General features: G+C 43.4%; 1 long non-coding RNA gene across 2 annotated transcripts; it reads right to left on the bottom strand.

Moving 5' to 3' along the window:
* Nucleotides 1-4,190: 4,190 nt before the first annotated feature.
* On the bottom strand, nt 4,191-11,288 carry LOC102157885 (uncharacterized). Of its 2 annotated transcripts, XR_002340059.2 has the most exons (4): nt 11,240-11,288; nt 10,144-11,026; nt 8,563-9,273; nt 4,191-5,333 (listed from the first exon to the last, which is right to left on the bottom strand). It is a non-coding gene; the product is annotated as an uncharacterized LOC102157885 (long non-coding RNA). The 2 variants fall into 2 exon arrangements; XR_014832612.1 differs by lacking the exons at nt 4,191-5,333; nt 8,563-9,273 and having other exon boundaries at nt 9,418-10,841.
* Between the last annotated feature and the right edge of the window lie 12,794 nt (nt 11,289-24,082).

Genomic DNA, 24,082 nt, shown 5'->3' with positions numbered 1-24,082 from the left:
ACTCCAGAACTCCGTATTTTTAGTTTTTTGAGGAATTTCCAGACTATTTTCCGTAGTGGCTGTACCAATTTACATTAGGAAAATATTCTTATAAGCTTAAGTTATGAAACGATTCCTCATAAAAGACACAATCCATAAAGGAAAAAAATTGATAAAAACAGCTGGATTAAAACACAATAAATTGATAAATATGGTGACATCACAAACAAATTGAAAAGATGAGCTAATATCTAAGAGAAGATTATAGCATTTACAGCTATTAGAAGATTATCCAGAATATGTAAAGAGCTACAAATGAGTAAGAAAAGACAAAGATTTAAGTGAAAATGGAGAAAATACTTGAATGGCCATTTCACAGATGACGAAACATAGATGCCAAACAAGTGTAACAGGTGATGACCAACCTCATTAATAATCAAGAAAATGCAAATTGGGAGTTCCCAGCATGGCTCAGTGGTTAATGAACCCAACTAGTATCCATGAGTTCGCAGATTGGATCCTGGGCCTTGCTCAGTGGGTTAAGGATCTCACTTTGCCGTAAGCTGTGGTGCAGGTCACGGACTCGGCTCAGATCCTGCGTTGCTGGGGCTGGGGCTGTGGCTGGCAGCTATAGCTCTGATTCGACCCCTAGCCTGGGAACTTCCATATGCCCCGGGTGCAGCCCTAAAAAGACAAAAAGACGAAGAAAAAAAAAAAGCACAAATAAAAGAAAAAGCAAATTAAAAGGACCAGATTGTCAAAAACTACTAAATTTAAGAGCAGCAAATGTTGGTGAAGACATAGGGCAACCAAAACTCTTTTTCACTATTGGTGAAAATTGTCATTGGTATAATCACTTTGAAAAACAATGGTGAACTAGCAGGTAAAGCTGGAGATGAAAGTGTCCTATGACTAAGCAATCCTACTCTTAGGTAGTGTACCCTCGAAATGTCTTGCATATGTGCACCAGGATCGAGGGACAGAAAGGCTCCTGGCAACAGTGTGAGAAATAGCAAAAAATCTGGAAGCAGTACAAATGTTCCTTCACAAGAAAATGGGCATATAAATTATGTGATAGTTACCCATGAGGATAATATACAGCAACAAAAATTAATAGTATTTCTGGATGAATCTCAGGAACATAATATTCAGCAAAAACAGCAAGTAAAAAAATGCTTGTAGTATGTTTCCCCCAAAGTCTGCAAGAACTAAAAGAGGAGTTCTCGTTGTGGTTCAGCAGTAATAAACCTGACCAGCAGCCCTGAGGATGCAGGTTGGATCCCTGGCCTTGCTCAGTGGGTTAAAGGATCCAGCGTTGCTGTGAGCCGTGGTGTAGGTTGGCAGACAGGGTTTGGATCTGGCGTGACTGTGGCATAGGCCAGCAGCTGTAGCTCCAATTCGACCCCTAGCCTGGGAAAATTCCATATGCCTCGGGTTCGACCCTAAAAAGAAAAAAAAAAAAAAGAAAGAATAATTGTTTAGTGATGTATATATGTTCAGCCATATTATAAACAGAAGCAAGGTGCTATCGGTCTAAAATTCCATGTACAGGAGTTCCCGTCGTGGCGCAGTGGTTAACGAATCCGACTAGGAACCATGAGGTTTCGGGTTTGATCCCTGGCCTTGCTCAGTGGGTTAAGGATCCGGCGTTGCCATGAGCTGTAGTGTAGGTTGCAGACATGGCTCGGATCCCTCATTGCTGTGGCTCTGGTGTAGGCCGGCAGCTACAGCTCTGATTCGACCCCTAGCCTGGGAACCTCCATATGCCCCGGGAGCAGCCCAAGAAATGGCAAAAAGACAAAAAAAATAAAATAAAATAAATAAAAACATAAAATTCCATGTACAGATGGTATTGGAAAAGAAACTCTGAGGGATGCGATAGGAAAGATTCCACTGGAAAGTTTCCTTTCTTCCGCAAAGTGGTTAGTGGATGACTATTTGCAGAGCTGTGATTCTTCACACAGCCTCTCTCCTAAAGATCTGTTTTTCATATATTCAAATTTTAATTGGAAAAAAGAGAGGTGAACCCTAATTTGTGACTATAAATCTCATTTCTTAAATCCCTAGATACTACGTCCTAAAATGCACTTTAAAATTGTTTAAATTTAAAGTAGTTCGAAGAAGAAAAGGTAGTGCAGCAGCAAAGATCACGCGTTTTAGCCTCAGACAGACCGGGGCCCTGTCTTACAGCTGTGTGACAGCGACCAGTATCTCTAAATCTCAAGTGCCTCCCGCCAAAGTGGGGACACAAATAGCATCTACTTCCTAGGTTTGTTGTGAAGACATGAATTAAAATGGAACAGGGGGCTCTTTGAAAGCTCATTTATATTTTATGTGTCTCCAAGTTCCCTCTGTAGTGTTTTTGGCATAAATATTTATCGAATGAGGAGTTCCCATTGTGGCTCAGCAGGTTAAGAACCTAACCTTGTCTCCATGAGGATGTAGGTTCGATCCCTGGCCTCTCTCAGTGGATTAAGGATCCGGTGTTGCCACAAGCTGCAGCATAGGTTGAAGATGCAGCTCGGATCTGATGTTGCCATGGCTGTGGTGTAGGCCTGCAGGTGCAGCTCCTATTCAACTTCTAGCCCAGGAATTTCCATATGGCAGGTTTGGCCATAAAAAGAGAAAAAAAAAAAATTATTGAACAATTTTGATAGTGTAGAAACATATGCCCTCCATATGGTTATGATTCCGAAGAAATTTCCCATTCAGACTTCTTATCCGAATGCCAAAGCTGTGTCTCCATTTGTCGACCCATTAATTCCTCATTCATCCAGTTTATTCATTCAGCAAATCCTTATTGAGGACCAGCTGTGTCTGGAGACACAGCAGTGTAGGCTTTTGTAGTTTGGTTCATTTGTGCCATATTTTAGATTCCTCATGTAATTGATATCATATGATATTTGCTTTCTCTTTCTGACTTACTTCACTTAGTATGATTAATTTCTAGGTCCATCCATGAGTTCCTGTCGTGGCTCAGCAGAGACAAATCTGACTAGTATCTAGGTCCATCCATATTGCTATAAATGGCATTATTTCATTATTTTTTATGACTGACTAGTATTCCATTGTGTATCTATACCACATCTTCTTAATCCATTTATAAGTCGATGGACATTTAGGTTGTTTCTATGTCTTGGCTATTCTGAATAGTGCTGCAGTGAACATAGGAATGCATGTATCTTTCTGAATGAAAGTTTTGTCTGGATATAAGCCCAGGAGTGGGATTGCTGGATCATATGGTAATTCTATATTTAATTTTCTGAGGTAGCTCCATCCTGTTTTCCATAGCGGTTGTACCAATTTACATTCCCAACAGTGTAGGAAGGTTCCCTTTTTTCCACACCCTCTCCAGCATTTGCTATTTGTAGACTTGTAAATAATAGCCATTCTGACAGGTGTGAGGTGGTACCTCATTGTAGTTTTGATTTGCATTTCTCTAATAATTAGTAATGTTGAGCATTTTTTCATGTGCCTGTTGGCCATCCATATGTCTTTGGAGAAATGTCTAGTTAGGTTTTCTGCCCATTTTTCAGTTGGGTTGTTTATTTGCCATTGAGTTGTATGAGTTTTTTGTATATTTCAGAGCTTAAGCCCTTGTTGGTTGCATCATTTGCAAATATTTTCACCCATTCCATAGGTCATCTTTTTTTTTTTTTTTAATGGTTTCCTTTGCTGTGCAAAAGCTTATAAGTTTGATTAGGGCCCATTGGTTTATTTTTGTTTTTATTTCTATTGCTTTATGAGACTGACCTAAAAAAACATTTGTGTGGTTGATGTCAGAGAGTGTTTTGCCTGTGTTCTCTTCTAGGAGTTTTATGGTGTTTTGATGTTTAAGTCTTTAAGCCATTTTGAGTTTATTTTTGTGCGTGGTGTCAGGATGTGTTCTAGTTTCATTGATTTACATGCAGCTGTCCAATTTTCCCAGTGCCACTTGCTGAAGAGACTGTCTTTTTCCCATTTATATTCTTGCCTCCTTTGTCAAAGATTAATTGACCATAGGTTTCTGGGTCTCATGCCCTTTCTCAGTTAATGCAACCCCACCTCTGAAGCAAGTACGAATTCATTTTCTATCACAATAGGTTAGCTTTTTCTATTCTAAAACTTTAAATAAATGCAATAATAAATACAAGTATGGTTTTTGTATGTGGCTGCTTTCACTCAATGTAATAATTTTTGAGGGTTTTTTACATAGCTGTTATGTATTAGTATTTTTTTTTTTTTTCTGAATACACCAGAGTTTGTTTACTCAGTCTCCTGGAGATGGACATTTAGGCTGTTTCCTGTTTGGGCCTATTGAGAATAAGCTACTATGAACATTCTCATATGAGGTTTGTGTGGACATAGGTTTGCATTACCCAGCAGTGGAATTGCTGGTCATCCAACTTCCAGTTCTCCGAAGTATTTATCCCATTGTTCACTCCCCAATATAGGGCATTGTCAGTCTTTTTGATTTTAGCCATTCTAGTGGGTCTGTAGTGATAGCTCATTGTGGTTTATTGTGTATTCCTCCAATGACTAAATGATGCTGAGCATCTTTTCATGCTGAATTTCCCTTTTTAATAGGTTTCACTCTGATTGCTGGAAGAGACCAGACTGGAAAGATTCAGCTGGGGAGATGGTGAGGAGGGTTTAGAACAGGGATGTATTTTGAGATTCAACCAGTAGGAGTTCTTAACAGATTTGATATGGATTGTGAGAACAAGAATCAAGAAAGATGTTCACCAGAGCTCTTGCAGAGCCTTGTCTCTGCAGCAGCTTGGGTTGCTGCTTGCTGCTGAGGCATGAGTTTGATCCCTGGCCCAGTGCAATGGATTAAGGATCCAGCATTGCTGCAGTTGTGGTGTAGCTTGAAGCTGCAGCTCAGATTAGATCCCTGATCTGGGAATTTCCATGTCAAGATGCAGCATAAATCAGTCAATTAATCTCATCTTTCACCTGAACCAAGCGAGTGATTGGTCAGTCATTGAGATGGAGAGGACTGGGACGAGCAGGTCTCAAGAAAACAATCTACTTGACTCTTGCAAGATAAGCTGTCCAATAGACATTTCAATGGTAATGTTGAGGAGAAAGACAAGCAGGTCTAGACCTCGAGGAAGTGGTCACAGCTGAAGCTGTCTGCCTATTTAAAGCCAAAGGGATGGCTAAGGTCACCTGACAGTGGGTGTCAACTTTGGCTGCACATTGGAGTTCCCGTCATGGCTCAGCAGTAAACAAACCTAACTAGCATCCATGAGGACTCGGGTTTGATCTCTGGACTTGTTCAGTGGGTAAAGGATCCGGCATTGCAGTGAGCTGTAGTGTAGGTCTCAGATGCTGCTCGGATCCTGCGTGGCTGTGGTGTAGGCTGGCAGCTACAGCTCCAATTGGACCCTAGCCCGAGAACATCCATATGCTGTGGGTGCAGCCCTAAAAAGACAAAAAACCAAAACAAACAAAAAAAAACTTTGGCTGCACTTTGCAATCAACTGTGGAACTTTAAAAATACTGATGGATGCCTGGGAGTTCCCGTTGTGGCTCAGTGGGTTAGAATCCAACTAGTATCCATGAGGATGTGGGTTCAATACCTGGCCTTACATAGTGGGTTTAAGAATATGGTGTTTGCATGAACTGTGGTGTAGGTCGAAGATGCAGCTGGCATTGCTGTGGCTGTGGTGTAGGCCAGTAGCTGCAGCTTCGATTCAACCCCCAGCCTGGGAACCTCCATATGCTGGAGGTGGGCCCTAAAAAACAGACCAAAAAAATTCTGGTGCCTGGGCTTACCCTCAGGGGTGCTGATTTAATTGATCTGGGGTTGAGGCTACAACCTCAAACCTCTACAGTTTTTAGAGGTTTCCTGGGTGATTCTAAAGTGCAGTCCTCCAGGGCTGAGAACCTCTGATGGGAGCAAATAAGGGTAAAGAGGAGAAGAATTTGAGGCGTCCTGGGCACTCTGCCTTTGCCCACAGTCTACTTTGTAGCCTGCTCTCTATTTTAGTCGGATCCCATTTAGTACTCTAGCTCGGCTTCCTAACCGTCTCAGGTGGAACTCATCAATATCCATGAATTTGACTCTGAAGACAGTAGAATCCCTGGGCCATTGAATCTTAGAGTTTAAAATGTTAAAAACCATGTCACCTCTGCGACATCTCCACCATGAAGTTTTCAGCCTCTGGTTGAATGCTCCCATCAGCGGGAGAGTCACTACTGCTGAGATGAAAGTGGGAGGAAAAGAGTAAGTCAGGGAAGAGCATTCCAGGTAGTCCTGGGGTGCAGAGACCACAAGGCATCTGTCTGGGGACAAGGCAACACTCCTCGCCTTGTCCTGACTGTCGTTTCCTAGAATATGAGCTTTTCCAGGGATCTTTATGCCACTCCTGGAGACATCATGGCCTTTCCTGAAAAAGGAGCTGTTTCTTCTATCCTTTTGATTTTTTTTTTTTTCCCTGTGGATCAGATGCTGGTCCTGGCTGGTGAGCCTCCCCCAAACCGAACCAGGACCTGTTCAAAAGCCTCGAGTCCAGGCCAGCAGGTTCAGAGGGAGCGCATGTTAATTTAAAAGAATAGTATGTTAGAAAAGCTTAGAGAAAGACTGTACCTTTCTCTCTATAAAAAATATTTACAAATAAGCGAGTTCCTACCATGGCGCAGTGGAAACGAATCCGACTAGGAACCATGAGATTGCAGGTTTGATCCCTGGCCTCGCACAGTAGGTTAAGGATACAGTGTTGCCATGAGCTGTGTGTAGCTCACAGACACTGCTCAGATGTGGTGTTGCTGTGGCTGTGGTGTAAGCTGGCAACTGTATCTTCAATTCGACCCCTAGTCTGGGAACCTCCGCATGCTGCAGGTGCAGCCCTAAAAAGACAAAAGACAAAAAAAAAATTTTTTTAATAAAATGTTTGCAAATAAAGTACATTCTCATCATGTACTTGTGCAAATCCAGCTATATAAGCTAGCCAAAAAAATTATATGTATATCTATTCTACATTTGTAGATGGTGATGATGATAGAAGACAGAATAATCTGAGGGGTTTCCTCCTTTCAATTTTTTTTTTTTTTTGTCTTTTTTAGGGCGGCACCCATGGCATATGGAAGTTCCCCAGCTAGGGGTTGAATTGGAGCTACAGCTGCTGGCCTCTGCCACAGCCACAGCCACACCAGATTTGAGCCACGTCTATGACCTATGCCACAGCTCATGGCAACACCAGATCCTTCACCCATTGAGCAAGGTCAGGGATCAAACCCCCGTCCTCACAGATAATAGTCAGGTTCATTACCTCTGAGCCACAATGGGAACTCCCTCAAATTTTATTTGGTGATGCAGCTTGGTATTCCCAACAACTCTGGAGATTTTTTTTTTTTTTAACCCCATTCACTGAGAGTCAGAGGTTTTTCATAGATGGGTACAAGGCCTCAGACCCAGAATAATAAAGTTCAGAGATAGCCCTGGCTCTTCTGACAGTTCTGCCCAGGGACACACCTCCTCCCTGCTGGAAAGGTCTGCAATTTAGGCCCAAAATGAAGATTCTCAGTTTCCTTTGTGGCTCAGTAGGATCGGTGGCATCTCTGCAGCAATAGGACGCAGGTTCACTCCCCAACCAGCAAAGTGGGTTAAAGGATCCAGCATTGATGCAGCTGCTAGGAAGGTCACAACTGCAGCTTGGATCTGATCCCTGGCCCAGGAACTCCATATGCCTTAGGGTTGCCAAAAAAAGAAAAAAGCAAAAAGAAAACATAAGCTTATCTTGGAGTTCCCATAGTGGTTCAGCAGGTTAAGGACCTGACATAGTCTCTGTAAGGATGCAAGTTTGATCCCTGACCTTGTTCAGGGGTTAAGGATCCAGCATTGACACAAGTTTTGGTGTAGCTCACAGATGTGACTCGTCTGGATGCAGTGTGGCTTAGGTCACAGCTGCAGCTCCAATTCGACTCTGAACCTGGAAACTTCTACATGCTGTAGGTGCAGCTGGTAAAAAAAAAAAAAAAAAAAAAAAAAAAAAAGTATTTCCTGTCATGGCTCAGCAGAAATGAATCTGACTAGCATCCATGAACACACAGGTTCAATCCCTGGCCTTGCTCAGTGGGTTAATGATCCAGCAATGCCTTGAGTGTGGTGTAGTTGGCAGACATCTCAGATCTGGCGTTGCTGTGGCTGTGGCATAGGCCTGCAGCTACAGCTCTGATTCAACCCCTAGCCTGTATACCTCCAGATGCCACACAACAAAAAAGGAAAAAAAAAGGAAGGAAAGAGAGAAGAAAAAGGAAGGAAGAAAAAAAATCCTAGGATTTCTCTTGAAACACTTGTGAAAGAGAAGCTCCTTAGTTTCTTCTGGGATTGTTAATGGGCTTGTCAGTAGTTGGCTTGAATAATCCAGAGGCTGAGAGAGGTAGGACCTGAGGATACAGGTTGAGCACCTGGATCCAGCCATACCTGCAGTCTACAAACTTATTTATATTGTAGCTAAAAAAATAACGTGAGATCTACTCTTTTTTTTTTTTTTTTTTTTTGTCTTTTGTCCTTTTAGGGCCACACCCACAGCCTTTGGAGGTTCCCAGGCTAGGGGTCTAATCAGAGCTGTTGCTGCCAGTCTATGCCAGAGCCATAGCAATGCCAGATCCAAGCCAACTATCATTTTATCAGACTCTGTTACAAATTTGGCAAAGCAAGAAATAGCAGTTTTATGAAAGCTGTTAATAAAAATATAAAATTATTAGTAATAAAGTCATGAACAAAAATTCAAGAGCTTTCACCTTGTTCAGCTGGCTAGTCATTTCTTATCTTTGAAGGAAATTATATACTGGCTTTGTCCATCCAGCCCAATTTCCTAGTGTTATTAGGTTGGTTATCCCTAGATAGTTTCATTGTTCCCAAAATTAAGGAGTCTCGATTTAAATTAATATAGCCTGTCAAAGTTATAGCGATTGGCTAAAGTCTCACTTGTTGCTAATTGAGCTTGAGTAACAAAACAATTGATGGCCTGGGTCAGAACAGGTTATTCACCAGCCAGGTGTGGGGGATCCCACCTTGTAGCAATAATAAGAGCCTTGGAGGGGAGACACCCATCAGGGTAAATCAGAAGTAAAATAACCATACGAATCAGGTGTGGCAATCTTAGGACAGTGATCAGCTTCTGATGATGTCTTCCTTTTTGTCCAGGCATTGGTGTTTTTCTTCTTAGAGCCTTGATTCTCTAATAAGAGAAGTCACCAATTCTCTCCATAGACCAGTCCAATGCAGAGGCCCTTCTTAACTGAGAAATATAAATTTAAGAGGTAATTTTCTTCACTCTTTTTCATGGCACCTAAGAATTCCTGATTTAAAAAAAAAAAAACAAAACAAAACCTTTTATCTAACCTGGAGACAACCCTTTAAATGATACTTTTCCAGAATGTATATATATTCTCCTGGCTATCATGGAACATCTGATAGTCGCCCAGCTGATTATGACAATCAGCTTCAGAAACAAACTTGAATTATTAAGAGAAATAATTTAAGTTTATAATAATGTAACAGCAGCAGAGAACTATTAGGGAGGTGAGTTTTAAACAGCAAACACTAATCTCAATAGACAAAACTAGACTATGAATCACAACGGTCTTTCTTTAAAATTACCCTCATTTTTACCAAATATAGCCAAATTAGGACATAGAAAGTCTTCCAAGTGGAAAACACGTTTTCTAACCATTTCTTTTTCATTATTGGAATTGCCAGGGAGCCGTGAAGAACCCAGAGGCCGTCTTAGATTTTCCATAGCCCTGACTTAAGAAAATCCTTCTTTTTACAGAGACCAAACCCAAATTCAAGTTTTGTACTAGCTTACTTTTAAAATTAGTTTACTGAAATTTTAAACTTAGCCCCAACCATGCACAAAATTCTTCTTATTGTCCATGTCCCACGAATCTTCCATCACTTTCTGTATCCCTATGACTCTGTCCCCCATCTTTCCATTCAAAATAACAAGCTATAAGACAGACTCTTTTCTCCTAATAAAATGCAGTTACATTCCTCCATTAAACCCAGTACAATAAGGAATTATACTTAATGTCTAGGACTCTAAAGACATGTCTATATTAGAGCAACAAACTTTGATATTAACATCTAATAATAAATGTCTGATACTGAATTTTTTGCAGTTCACGTGAACCAAAAATTCATTTACTTTAGGTATGTTGAAAACTTACGTAAGCGCTTAATTTCCTTTAAGCCAAGTAGAGCTCTCATGAATTTTGGCAACGCCGCACATGCATAACACAAGACACATACCAGTGAAACAGAGACCTCCTATTTCTCATTTTGAAGTTCCAGCCATGAATAAAGTACATCTGTGTAAAACAAGCCTCCTCCCTGAGACTTCAGAGACCACGGCAAGACAGACCAGGAATGGAGTCCATGGGGCCCACTCCAATCCTTGTGGTCTTCGTCCATCAGGGGAAGCCTGGCCCATAAGATGAACTTCAAGAATGGCCTGTCCCTCCATGAAGCCAGAACCACAATGCAGCACCACGTCAACCCCATGCTCCCAGCGCCACTCCTGGGAAGTCACATGTCAGCCGGCCCTCCTCCACGCCACCGCTCCACACACCCGCCAGGAATCCAAAAAGGTGCAGCCACTGTAGCGCTGATAGGGAGTGAGCTTGAGGATGCCTGAGGATGCCTGAGGATGCCTGAGGATGCTTGAGGATGCTTGAGGATGCTTGCAGCTGGTGGCTGTCCTGGAGCCCGTGCGGAGAAGTTCAGGGGCCATGACGCCCACCTGCTTGGACCGTCCACCATGAGGAGAAGTGAGGTGCTGGCAGAAGAGTCCATGGTATGTCCCCAGAAAGCCCTGAATCACCTTCGGGAAATATGGGAATTGATTGGGATTCTAGAGGACCATCAGCTACAAAGAACAGAGGTTGTAAAGAAGCATGTTAAGATCCCCCTGGACATGATGATTGCCGAAGGGGGAGCCTGAAAGAAAGGCTCAGCAAAAGCATTGCCGTCTGTCAAAAAGAGCTGAGCACTCTGTGCAGTGAGTTACATGTTGAGCCGTTTCAGGAAGAAGGAGAGACGACCATCTTGCCTCTAGAAAAGGATTTGCACACTCAGAACTGATGCGAAAACAGAAAAAGGAGAGAAAACAAGAACTGAAACAACTTCAAGAACAAGATCAAGGACTGTGTGAAATGCTGTGCATGCCCCACGTTGGGCACCACTCTGCCACGGCCAGTGCTGCAGGGCAACGGGAGATCTTGGAAGAGGGACGGCTCAGCATAGTAAATCACAGGAGATGCTTACCTTTGCAAGATGGGGGACCAGGAGGCACTCTGTTTCGCAGCACAAAGATGCCTGGGCTTCAGCCCACATGCCTTTTATTAGAGAAAGTGGTGTAGGTTAATGAGCACAATCAGGTGCCGTTAATGATAAGACTATCTCCTTGTGGTTGTGCTTTTGCACGTGTGCCCAATTTGTTCACTGCATCGTTCAGCAGTTTCCATGGTCTCCAACAACCAGGAAATTACATCAGAGGGGGGTGGATCTTGTACCTCGTAGTCAAGATTTGGCTTTTACTCTGAGGGAGGTGGGAGCTGGGGGAGGGTTTTGAGCAGAAGGGATGTGCACTGTCATTTGGGTTTTAACAGGATCCCTCTGGCTGCATGAACAGACTGTGGGGTGCCAGGGAGGCTGGGGGGAGTGGGTATAGAAGGCAGATAAACCTGCAGGGTTGTCATGAACATCAAATGGGTGGGTACCCGCTCAACCAGTTTTATAAAACTACAAATCTCTGCTTGAGAGTTCCCTCGTGGCTCCGTAGGTTAAGGATTCAGCATTGTCACCAATGTGGCTTGGGTCACTGCTGTAGCACTGGTTCAGTCCCTGGATGGGAATGTCTGCATGCCACAGGTGTGGCCAAAAAATAAATCCACAAAAATCCTGCTTGGCTTCATCTATTTCTGTCACTTATAACCAAAAAATACACAAAACAGGCTCATTACCCCTCATTCTAATATTTAATAACGCCTAGTGGTCATTCCAAGCTTCTTTCTTGGTCTCTCCCAAAAGACACTGAGTCTCATAAGGACAAGGATAGTGACCAACGCTCAGGGCTGCTTAAGGGCCAGGATGAAAACTGGCAGCTCGCTGGAGGCTGAGACAAAAGATTGTGCATGAAATGCTCCCCTGCCCTCGAATTGCTGCCAGGAGGGAAATTTCTCCCAGAGTCAGTTTCTCTGGAGATTTACTGCCGCCTCCAGCCTTGCTGCTCAGCCTTCAGAAGAGAAACCTGGAATTCCTTTCTAGGAGAGCCTTCCTTTGCAAATCCTGTTAGTCTGAGGAGTCCTGTTTTCTCTATAAATACGGCAACGATCCTCAGGGTGGCCTGGGCAGGACCCTCCCTGCACGCACCATATTTGATGCCAAATGGAGGTGAGGCAGTTGGTGGAAAGAGGCAGGGAAACGACATCGCATAAGCCCAGAGGAGCCTTTTTGGTTTTGAAGAGCATGACAGACGGTCACCCTGGAGCCCAAATTATGCCGTTTGTTTGTTTGATGGGGCGCAGGGGGCGTGACAGAAGGGGCAGCGTTGCACTGCTACTGACTGTGTTGATCAAGCCGTGTTCATCCACTGAGCTTTGAGCCATCAAGAGCCCTGGGAGGTAGTTGGGTTTCACATATCTTCTTAAACAACCTCCAGGGCTGGGACGGAAGTTAAACAGTTTCCCAGGTTTTCTCTCTCTGGTCCCTTCAGGATCAAATACTCCCTACAGCCAGAGGCCTACTTCTGTCTCTTCATCTAAGCTGGGCTCCCCATGGAGTCAAGGGTTGTGTGTTATTTGTTTTTGTAATCTCAACGATCTGGCGTGGAGCACCAGGCAGGGATGCCTGGATGAGTGGATGATGGACAGATGGACTGATGGACAGAAGGATGGATGGATGGAGAGAGAAGTGTATGAAAGGTGGGAAGGTAGGAAGAAAGGAAAAGGAGGGAGTTTGGAATGCTGACACACGGACAGAAGAGAGGAAGAGGGCTGGAAGGGAGGGGGATAGGTAAACGGATGGCGGGATGGCGAGGGAACAAGTGAATAGACGAATGGATGGATGGTCAAAAATAATGGTGAATGTTTTTAAGCCCTTATTATGTGCCAGGAAATTTACACAGATTATTTAATTTCATCTTTCCCACCATTTTCAATGTAGGGAAACTAAGCTTCTGGAAAGCTAAGCTTCAGGAAAGCTAAGTCACAAACCCAAAATAATATAAAATTCTGCCTGACTCCGGAGTAAGCATGCTGAACCATTATACCCCGATGCGAATATAGGGAAGAATAAAGGAATGGATGGTTTGTCTGCACACAGGTTCTTCCCAAGGATATACAAACATCAAACAAGAGCAGAACTGCTGCTTTCCGTGTTACCTTTTCCAGCAACAAGCCGGTAAATTTTCCTCCCATTGCCTTGAAAACCAAATGCTAGAAGTTTGGAACATTAAAAAATGATAATAATAATCGTGTGGGTGGTGAAGGAGGTTCCAACTCATAAGTTAGAAACCTCATGGAGTTCCCGTCGTGGCGCAGTGGTTCACGAATCTGACTAGGAACCATGAGGTTGCGGGTTCGGTCCCTGCCCTTGCTCAGTGGGTTAAGGATCCAGCGTTGCCATGAGCTGTGGTGAAGGTTGCAGACGCAACTTGGATCCTGCGTTGCTGTGGCTCTGGCATAGGCCGGTGGCTGCAGCTCCGATTCAACCCCTAGCCTGGGAACTTCCATATGCCGCTGGAGCGGCCGAAGAAATAGCAAAAAGACAAAAAAAAAAAAGAAACCTCAGCCAGCGATTTGGAATGTAGGTTTCCAGGACTTTCTCAATGCATGTGCGATCATGCCTTTGCAGGGAATGTTCTGTGTTTTCTGTGTTTTGTCTCATGACTTGCTCTAAGTCACTCAATGATATATGCAGAGCTTCCCAAGCCTACCTAAACCTGTCTCTCTCATTCCTTCAGACTATGTCTTATTCCATCTATAGTTTGGATGGATCCCATGGTGTAACAGTTTAGTTTCCTACTGATTGACATTTAAGTGGTGTCCTGTTTTTCTCTCTCACCACTTTCTCTCTCCAGCCCACATCCCCATCCACAAGCACAGGGGACATTCATTCATCAGTCATTTGAAAGCTATGCATATAATACAGAGGCACCAACCAATGGCAGCCCCGTGCTCACGGGACTTTAAACGTAGGACCTTTTAGAATCCGGTGTATTTCTTCTCCATCAGTTCAGACAGTGTGACCTGGTGGGAAGAGAGAAGTTTTCATCCTAAAAACGAGTTCATTTTCATCCTAACCTCTTACCACCAGCTCTGAAACCTGTGCAAAGTTACTTTTCCTTTAGAGTTGCCCTCCTCCTAGGACTGTTGTGAAGACTGACTTAAATAGTGTGGGGGGCACCTGCCCCTTAGAGAATTCAATAGACACAAATTGTCGCCGCTAAAACACTGTCTCTTTCGCTCATCCCAGAGGATCTGAGGTGTCCCGCTTAGACTTTGCATGTTTCGAACATTTAAAAGTTCATTCTGGCAACATTTAAAAGTTCATTTTCATGAACATTTTAAAGCATTTAATGAACATTTAAAAGTTCATTTTAGCATCTAAAGTGATGCTAAACTAGCAAGCCCCCCCCCATCCAAATGTTTAGATTTCCTGCCAATTCTAAATCAGCCTTATGTGGCGGTGCCTGATGCTCAGGAGAGGAGGACACTTGCAGGAGGCTAATTCCGACAAGATTTGGGGCTTTTCCCATTTACCCCAACCCAGTAATTAATAGGAGCCAGGAAGAAGCCCCTGAATTTCTAAGTGCCGATCCCCGCTGCACTGGCACTCCGAACATCTGAAGGAAAAACAGTTTGTTAATTGCTGTCTAGACAGTTTATTGCGGCAATAAGATCAAAACCCAGAATCCAAGGTTTGTGGTATGAATCATGCAGACTAAACAATTGTTTTATTGCATTTACAGAGAAGTTGATTTATAACATCACTGGGTAATAAAATTCTTTCATGGTTTATCCAAAATAATTTTGCTCCTTTTACACCACTCTGATAATTCCACCTCTTTGGGCTGTTAAAATGTGTTCCCTGTCGCATCTAAACAGTTTCTTATCCGATGTCTTGTGGTCATCAAGGGCCAGGGTTCCATCCATACTGGCAGGGCCTTTGTGAGGCAGCCTGGCCGGGGTGGCCTTTATAACCTGACCGTCAGAGTGGCATCTGCCCACGGCAAAACCAGGGACAGTCCCTAAACCTGACAGCCCCTTGTCTCGTTTGTTGACAATGGCCAATTCAATGGTTTCATCCCACTGACCGGTTCCTGGATGAGATGGACAGAACCAGCCGGTTCTTTGGTGCCTCTGAGACCCTGGGCTGATGCCCCATCTGTCTGCAGCAGCGTCTGCACCCTGATAGGAGAGAAGGGAGAAACAGTGCACACGTCCATACCGCTCCCCAAACCCACAGCTACCAGTGGAGCGGGGTGCGTCCGTGAAACAGAGGAGCTCAAAGCTCAGGCAGTCTAAGTGGCTCAGTCAAGGTCAAATGTTGGGAAGTATTGGTTCTCAGGCTCTAAGTCCAGTGCTCTTGGACGCCGGCAGCCAAGTGACTTGAGACATGAGCATCAAATAAATCGTCACATAATGCCATTTACAGCAACATCGATGGAACTAGAGACTCTCGTACTGAGTGAAATGAGTCAGAAAGACAAAGACAAATACCATATGATATCACTTATAACTGGAATCTAATATACAGCACAAAGGAACCTTTCCACAGAAAAGAAAATCATGGACTTGGAGAATAGACTTGTGGCCGCCCGAGCTTGGGCTTATCAGATACAACTTGGAATGGATTTACAAGGAGATCCTGCTGAGTAGCACTGAGAACTATGTCTAGATACTTATATCACAACAGAACAAAGGGTGGAAAAAAAATGTATACAGGTAAGTGCAACTTGGTCCCCATGCTGTACAGCAGAAATAAATAAATAAATGAAATAAATCGTCACATCTTTCCCAAAGGAGATATGCCCGTGTTGCTCTTCCCTTTGTTATCCCTGTGCTGCCTCTAGTAAAATCCATGATGAAGGGCAGCTGATCTCCAAATGCCTGGATTCAAATTCTAATTTTGGGAGTTCCGTCATGGCTCAGCAGTTAATGAATCTTACTGGTATCCATGAGGACACAGGTCCAATCCCTGGCCTTGATCAGTGGATTAAGGATTCGGCATTGCCATGGGCTATGGTGTAGGTCCCCACATTTGGCTAGGATCTGGCATGGCTGTGGCTGTGGTGTAGGCTGGCAGCTACAGCTCTGATTCAACCCCTAGCCTGGGAACCTCCATATGCTTCGAGTGCGGCCCTAAAACGCAAAAAAAACACAAAAGAAAACAAACAAACAAACAAAAAAACCTAATTTTGTTTTATTTATTTATTTTTTGCTTTTTAGGGCTGCACTTTCGGCATATGGAGGTTCCCAGGCTAGAGGCTGAATCGGAGCTGCAGCAATGCCAGATCCGGCCCACATCTGCAACCTACACCACAGCTCATGGCAACACTGGATCCACTGATCGAACCCACATCCTCATGGGTCCTAGTTCGGTTCATTTCCACTGAGCCACAACAGGAACTCCCTCAAATTCTAATTTTAAAAATTGATCTAGGAGTTCCCATCGTGGCTCAGTGGGTTAAGAACCGACTAGTATCTATGAGGATGTGGGTTTGACCCCTGGCCTCCCTTAGTGGTTTAAGGGTCTGGCATTGCTGCAAGCTGCAGCAGAGGTTACAGATGTGGCTCGGATCCTGAGTTGCTATGGCTGTGGCGTAGGCCGGCAGCTGAAGTGCCAATTCAACCCCTAGCCCAGGAACTTACGAATGCCACAGGTATGGCTCTGAAAAGAAAAAAAGAATTGATCTGAAGTTCATAGAACATAAAATTAACATTTTAAAGGGAACAATCCAGGGGCATTTAGTGTCTTTGCGGTATTGTGCAGCTACACCTCTCTCTAATACAAAACATTTTCATTACTTGAAAAGAAAACCCATGTCCATTAAACAATTGTTCTGTGTTCCACCCTCACTCCAACCCCTGTCAACCACCAACCTGCATTCTGACTCTGTGATTTTACCTATTCTGGCTATTTCACATAAGGGAATCCTGTAACATACGGCTTTTTAGATCTGGCTTCTTTCACTTACCATTATGTTTTTGAGATGCATCCTCTTTGTAGCAAGTACCAGCATGTCATTCCTTTTTGTGAATGGCTAATATTCCAGTGTATTTATAGCCCTGTTTTGTTCATCCATTCATTAGTTGCTGAGCATTTGGGTTATTTGCAGCTTTTATCTATAGTGTGTGGTGCTGCTGTGCACATGGGTGTGTGTGTATTTGAGTGCATGTTTTCAATTCTTTTGAATATTAGAAACTGAACTGCTAGATCATAGAATAACTCTATATATAGCATTTTGGGGAACAACCAGACTATTTTTCATAGCAGCTGAACCACTTTACACTCCCACTAGTGATGTATGAGGGTTTCAATTTTTTTACATCCTTGTCAACACTTATTATTTTCCATTTTCATTTCTGTGTTTTGTTGGGGTTTGGGGTTTTTGGCGGGGAGGGGGGTGTTGGCTGCATCTGTGGCATATAGAAGTTTCCAGGCCAGGAAATGAACCAGAGCCACAGCAGGGACAGCATGACAAGGACAGATCCCCAACCCACTGAGCCACCAGGGCTAGAGGGTCTAATCAGAGCTGTAGCCACCGGCCTACGCCAGAGTCACAGCAACACAGGATCTGCACTGTGTCTGTAACCTACACCACAGCTCACGGCAACACCGGCTCATTAACCCACTGAGCAAGGCCAGGGATCGAACCCACAACCTCATGGTTCCCAGTCAGATTCGTTAGCCACTGCGCCACGACGGGAACTCCATTGAAGTGCAATTTTCAAAGGCATCTCTGAATCCTAAAAAGGTTGAAGAACACCCCCTCTAGTGCTCTAGGACTCAAGATCCCGTTCCCCCCCACCTATAGCCATGACCTTTGCTGGCCCCTTCACGGCTCAGAGCCTCCATTGCCTTAGCTATAAAAGGGGATTATGTGGAGTTTCCACTGTGGCACAGTGGGTAAAGGACCTGGTGTTGCCACAGCTGTGGTGTAGGTCTTGACCGTGGCTCAGATTCAGACTCCGGCCTGGGAACTTCCACATGCCATGGTTGTGACCGAATAAAAGAGGGGAAATTATACAAAGAGCATATTCCTCCTGCAATTTCTCTGAGCATGCAATAAGAATGGATGTAAGGAGCTCCCACATGGCACAACAGGATTGGTAGCATCTCTGGAGCACTGGGACACAGGTTCAAATCCCACCCCCACCTCTACACAGTGGGTTAAGGAGCCTGTGTTGCCGCAGCTGTGGTATAGGTCACAACTGTGACAGGGGTCTGATCCCTGGCCAGGAACTCCAGATGCCTCAGGGCAGCCAAGACAAACAAACAAACAAAGAGAGCAGATGTAAAGAATGGATAACTGGGATATGTTGGACAAAGGGGGATAATTCTTATTCATTCTTAGTACTAATCATTTCATTATTAATAATTACACCATAGTTATTATTTAATTCCTACCACTGGGATCAAGAGGATGTGTTGAAAGGACCTTGTCCTTTGCAGTTACAAACTGTGTTGCTTGCTAATAATATGGAGAGGAAGTCTGAATTATTTTCCTGAAGGAAATTCGCTGGCTTTTCTGGAACCGTCTAAAGGCATTGCGAAGTACAAAGACAAAGAGGAGCAAAAGTCGAGGAACCTTCTCAGCTTCACCTGTGTGTCTTCCAAAATGCAGATGGAGACAATATGTATCTTTGCCAGTGACCAGACTTGACCAAACATTGTCCTCTCAATATCCCCTGCTGCCAGCTCTGCCATCATCTTCAGATGTTCTGGAGAGCATGTTTGGGAAATAATATAAACCATCAAACTGTCAGAAACAAGATGGGAGAAACAAGAGTTCATATATTTGACACCTAAAGCACAACCCATAAAATTGGGCAGTCGAGTTCCTGTCATGGCTCAGTGGTAACAAACATGACTAGTATCCATGAGGATGCGGGTTCGATCCCTGGCCTCCCTCAGTAGGTTAAGGATCCAGTGTTGCCATGAGCTGTGGTGTAGGTCACAGACGTGGCTCAGATCTGGCATGGCTGTGGCTGTGGTGCAGGCCGGCAGCTGTATCTCTGATTCGACCCCTAGCCTGGGAACCTCCATATGCTGCAGGTGCGGCCCTAAAAAGGCAAAAAGAAAAAGAAAAAAAAGAAGTAAAGGCTTTTGCTTTGTAAAAAAAATATCTATTAAGAGGATGAAAAGACAAGCGACAGCCCGGAAAAACTGTTCACAAATCACACTCCCCACAGCAGCAGGCAGTGTGAAGTATCCTTGTGATGGCGGATATATAGATATCCTTATATGTATGAGGATTCAAAACTCAACAGTAGCATAAGCATCCCAATTAGAAAATGGGCAACAGACTCAGAAATCACCCAAGGGGACATGCAGAGGGCGAACGTGCGCAGGAACGGTGTTCAACGTTCAGGGAAACGCCAAGTAAGATCACAAGGAAGGATCACTCACTACCTGTCCATGGGAACGGCCAAAAAAGAAAGGAGTAACAACACCGCATGCGGGTGAGCATATGGAGAAACTAGCTCCCCCGGTGTCAAATATTCCAGCCACTCCAGCGAACAAGCTAGCAGTGTCTTGCCAACGAAACATGCGTGTGGCCCAGCAATTGTACTCTTGGCATTCATCCCAGAGAAATAAAATTTCCTTTTCATGCCGAAACCCGTGCGTGGATTGTTCATAGCCGCTTTATTCACCCTCGGCCCAAATTGGAAATAACACAGAAGTTACTCAACAAATAAACGGTGGTACATCCATTAGGGGAGCAGGACTCAGCACCGAAAAGGACCAAGGTCCTGATACAATCAACTACCTGGATGAACCTCCAGAGAATTATATGCATGAAAAAAGTCCTGAAGGGCGCATGCTAAATAATTCCATTTACTTAACATACTTACAGCTTCTTACTGTAGCTGGTGGGACAGACAAGCAGTTGCCTGGGGTTAAGGAGGGGGAGGAACGTGGGTGTGGCTATAACAGGACAGCAGGAGGGAGCCTCCTGGTGACGGAAACATTCTGTTTCTTGACTGTATCAGAGTCAACACCCAGGCCCTGATGTTATACCAAAGTTTTGTAAAATGTTACCATTAGGGGAATTAGGTAAATAGTGCCTGAGCTATTACTTCTTGCAACTGCCCAAGAGTCTACACATAGCTCAAAGCTAAAAGTTATGGAGTTCTCGTCCTGGCTCAGTGGTTAACAAGTCCGTACTAGGAACTCTGAGGTTCTGGGTTCGATCCCTGGCCTCGCTCAGTGAGTTAAGGATTTGCAGTTGCTGTGAGCTGCAGTGTAGGTCACAGACGCTGCTTGGAACCCGTGTTGCTGTGGCTCTAGTGTAGGCCGGCAGCAACAGCTCCGATTAGATCCTAGCCTGGGAACCTCCACATGCCAAAGGAGCGGCCCAAGAAGTGGCAAAAAGACAAAAAAAAAAAAAAAAAAAGCTAAAATTTATTTTACAAATTTATATATATATATATATGTTTACACAAATATTTATATAAATATATAAATACAAATACAAGTCATATTGAATCATTTGAAATTGTTGTGTCTGTATTTCAAAAATGATCTAATATTGGCACCTTCACATGGCTCAGCCTAATATTTTTTTTCCACTCAACCAAATTGGTAGCCTCCAAAACGCAGTTTGGGGGCTTTTTTTTTTTTTTTTCATTTCACTCTACCACTTATAGAATATTCTATATCAGTCCAAACACAGCTGCTTCCAGCTGCAGAAATATAAGGCCATATTATGGATGACCATACCTTATTTTGACAGTTTCCTCTAATGGACACGTGGGTTGCTTCCATTATTTACCTTTTATATACAATGTTGCAATGTATTTCCTGGAGCGCAGATCATTTGTCATGTGTTCAGTAAAGGGTCTGTAGGATACATTTCCAGCAGAATAATTAGGAGGGCAAAGGATGTGTACATCTTTTATTTTAGTAACAGTTTCCCAACACCTCCCAAGGAGGTTAAACCAGTTTAACTCCCCTCTCACCCACCCACCAAGGCCATGTCTGAGAGCCTGCTGCCCCACATTTTGCAAAGACAGTGTTATCAGACTTTCATATCTATGAATCTGATAACTGAAAACAAGATATCTCATATAATTTATATTTGCATTTTGCTTATAATGCCTAGGTCAAGAATCTTGTCTTATACAGCCTTTCGAACCTAATCCACAGGATTTGTTTGCAATTTGCTAAAGGGATTTTGTTTTATATTTCTTTTTATCGCATAGAGTATTTGCATACAGTGGAAGATCAAGAAACACTTGAAGATGAATTGCCACACCTGGACACAAACCCCCACCCCCTCTGAGCCTCACCCTCACCTCCTGAGGCTACAAGTACAGAATGACAATGAGAAATCTGAAATGTGCTTTAAGATGCATAGCAAATGGAACTGGACAGCAGGTGGGGTCAGATCTGCTAGAAAGCATAGGGTTGTTTTGCCTAAATTTTCAGAGATATTTTTATTGGCTGCTGGGGCTCTAGATTGAAGGACCTACGGAACTTTATACAAGCTAATTCATAAATGAATTCTATATTTATGCTAACGTAATATTAGGATGTATCACACTAATTGACAGGAGACACTGCCTAAACTTAGTTTTTAGAAGTCATTCGATCCCAAGAGCAAAATATTTTTTAACAAAATTGATAATTGCACAATTACTTGTTGAACATTTCAAAATTTACATGTGTATATATTATATGTATGTTATCGATGGGCAGACGTAGCTATATATACATCAAAATGTAAAGGGCACTTAACCTAGACAATGAGATGTTCATTGCAACACTAGCATTCTTTGGAAAAGTATTTACATGAATTTACAAATGCCCTGGACCTCTCTTGATCCAAAAACAGGTCCAGGGGAAAATAGAAGCTTCGTATTTTGAAAAATGCATGGAACTCGGGCTGATAAAAAACCTTTCATGCATTCATGAATGCTAACTAGGAAGATAATTGGGAACATTCCAGATGTTTATTCCTCTCTCGCCCTCTCTCTTTCTTTGCCCCCCTCCTTTGGGTGCTCCTAGATAACCAAGATGGAACTTGGAAACCTCTTTTCTGAAGCTGTCCCATTGTATATGGTAAGTTACAGTGAACTCAAGACTGATCCCTCCACAAAAGTCCTTTGTCTGGGGACTGCCTCTATAAACTGGGACTCAGTGAATTATGCTCCTTCTAGGAAGCTTTCTTTAGCTGATTATATTTACCTAAGCAAGCATTATTTTCTGTCTTGTTTCCTTCTTTTTCTCAAGCATGATTCAGATCTCAGGAAAACATGAAGAAGATAAGGAAATGGCCATTTAAACAACAAGGTATTTCTGGCTTTGCTTCTCTACTTTGGAAACGATCGAGGTGTTTTTGTAACAAGCACGTGCCAGTTTTTGGAAAATGTTATTTTTCAATAGAATCCGCCCCCCTCGAGGTCCTGGGACTGTAGGCTACAAAAGGCATGAAACATCCTGATTTTGACATGTTTTTCTTCTCTGTTGTTTCTGTTCACTTCTGGTTTAATTTAGTTTTATTTCAGTAGTTGGGGGGTAGGCGAAAGAGAGATGAAACCAGCCGTTTCCTATTCGTTTTAATTCTAGAATAAGATCTTTATTATTTTTTAAATGAGATGGTGAGGGGAATGGTTTAAGGGCAAAATTACAAAGATTTGCATGCAGGGTCCTCTCTTTAAAGAAAACTGGTGGGACCTTTAAGAAAAAAAACTGAGCCACATAAAATGAGAGCAGTAAAGGGCGAATGGCAATAAAGGGACATGGGGATGTGTGTGTGTCCTGTGAGGATGAAACCGTCCCTCTCCTTCCGTGAAAAGCAGCCTTCTTTTCATGGGAAACCAAGCCACTGGGTTATTAGATTCACAATGAGTTCCCCAGATGCAGTGCCCATGAGTAAAGGTTCTCAGGGGAATAAAGAGAACCCTAGAGGCTTCTGTTTGTTTTGTTTTGTTCTTGTTTTAGTAAAGTTCTGAATAGTAATGCTTCCAAGTGCTTCACAAAGCAGAGTGGAGCGCACAGTGCAAAGTCTCTCTTGACTACCGTCCTGCAGTCACCTGTGTCCCTTCTCAGAGTCCACCCCTTCCAGTTTATTCTGGGTGGTGTGATTTCCAGAGATGTGCATGTATCATTAGTAAATATTAATATATGTGCCCCAGCCACCCTGTTTTCTACAAGGTATCCATCCATGCCTTACAGTTTGGGCACATTTTCCCATGGATGGATGACCCATTGATCTTGGCCGCTGTTCCATCTCAATACACAGAGAACTCATCCATCTTTTCCACGGCTGCATACTGTTCCACTGTCAGTGCTCCATAACCTATGTAACCGTTCCCAACCGATGGGCGTTTAGGTTGCCTTTGATCTTCTGCTGTTACAAACAGTGCTCCCTTGGCTAATCTCGGTTGGACATCATCTCACACACGTGTGAGGAGTTCTACAGGGGCGTCCCTCCCAGGGGAAACGGTAGGTCAAAGCGTTTCTTATTAGCCCGTCGTAGGTGGAGAGGGAAGACTTGAGCTGTTCCTGTCCATCACATGGCTGGTTTTCATGCTTTCTGTTTCACACTATCTTACTACTGAAATTCGGATTACCCAAATCATACGTTAACAAGTTCTCCCTGTAGCTTAAACTTATAAATAAACCATCCCGAAGGATACAGGGTAAAGCGCCACTGTCCCCCTGGACCTCCCCACCCCCTCCCCTTCACCACCATTCTCCTTCTCAAAATTAACCACTGTGCGTTTGTATGTGTAGTTCCAGACCTGTCTGTGTCCCCTCATTTCTATCCAGACACATATTCTTAGGAGCATCTTGATAGATGCATGTATAGATACAGACCGATATGTACATAGATACAACACGCAAACAGGTGTTCCGTGTGTGTCTATAAATGTA

This window comes from Sus scrofa, chromosome 17, assembly GCF_054392235.1.
Source record: "Sus scrofa isolate SSC_HxYL_T2T_F1_AM1 chromosome 17, Sscrofa_HxYL_maternal_Yorkshire_Landrace_v2.0, whole genome shotgun sequence".
Classification (NCBI taxonomy): Eukaryota; Metazoa; Chordata; class Mammalia; order Artiodactyla; family Suidae; genus Sus; species Sus scrofa.
This window is presented reverse-complemented; position numbering and strand designations above follow the sequence as displayed.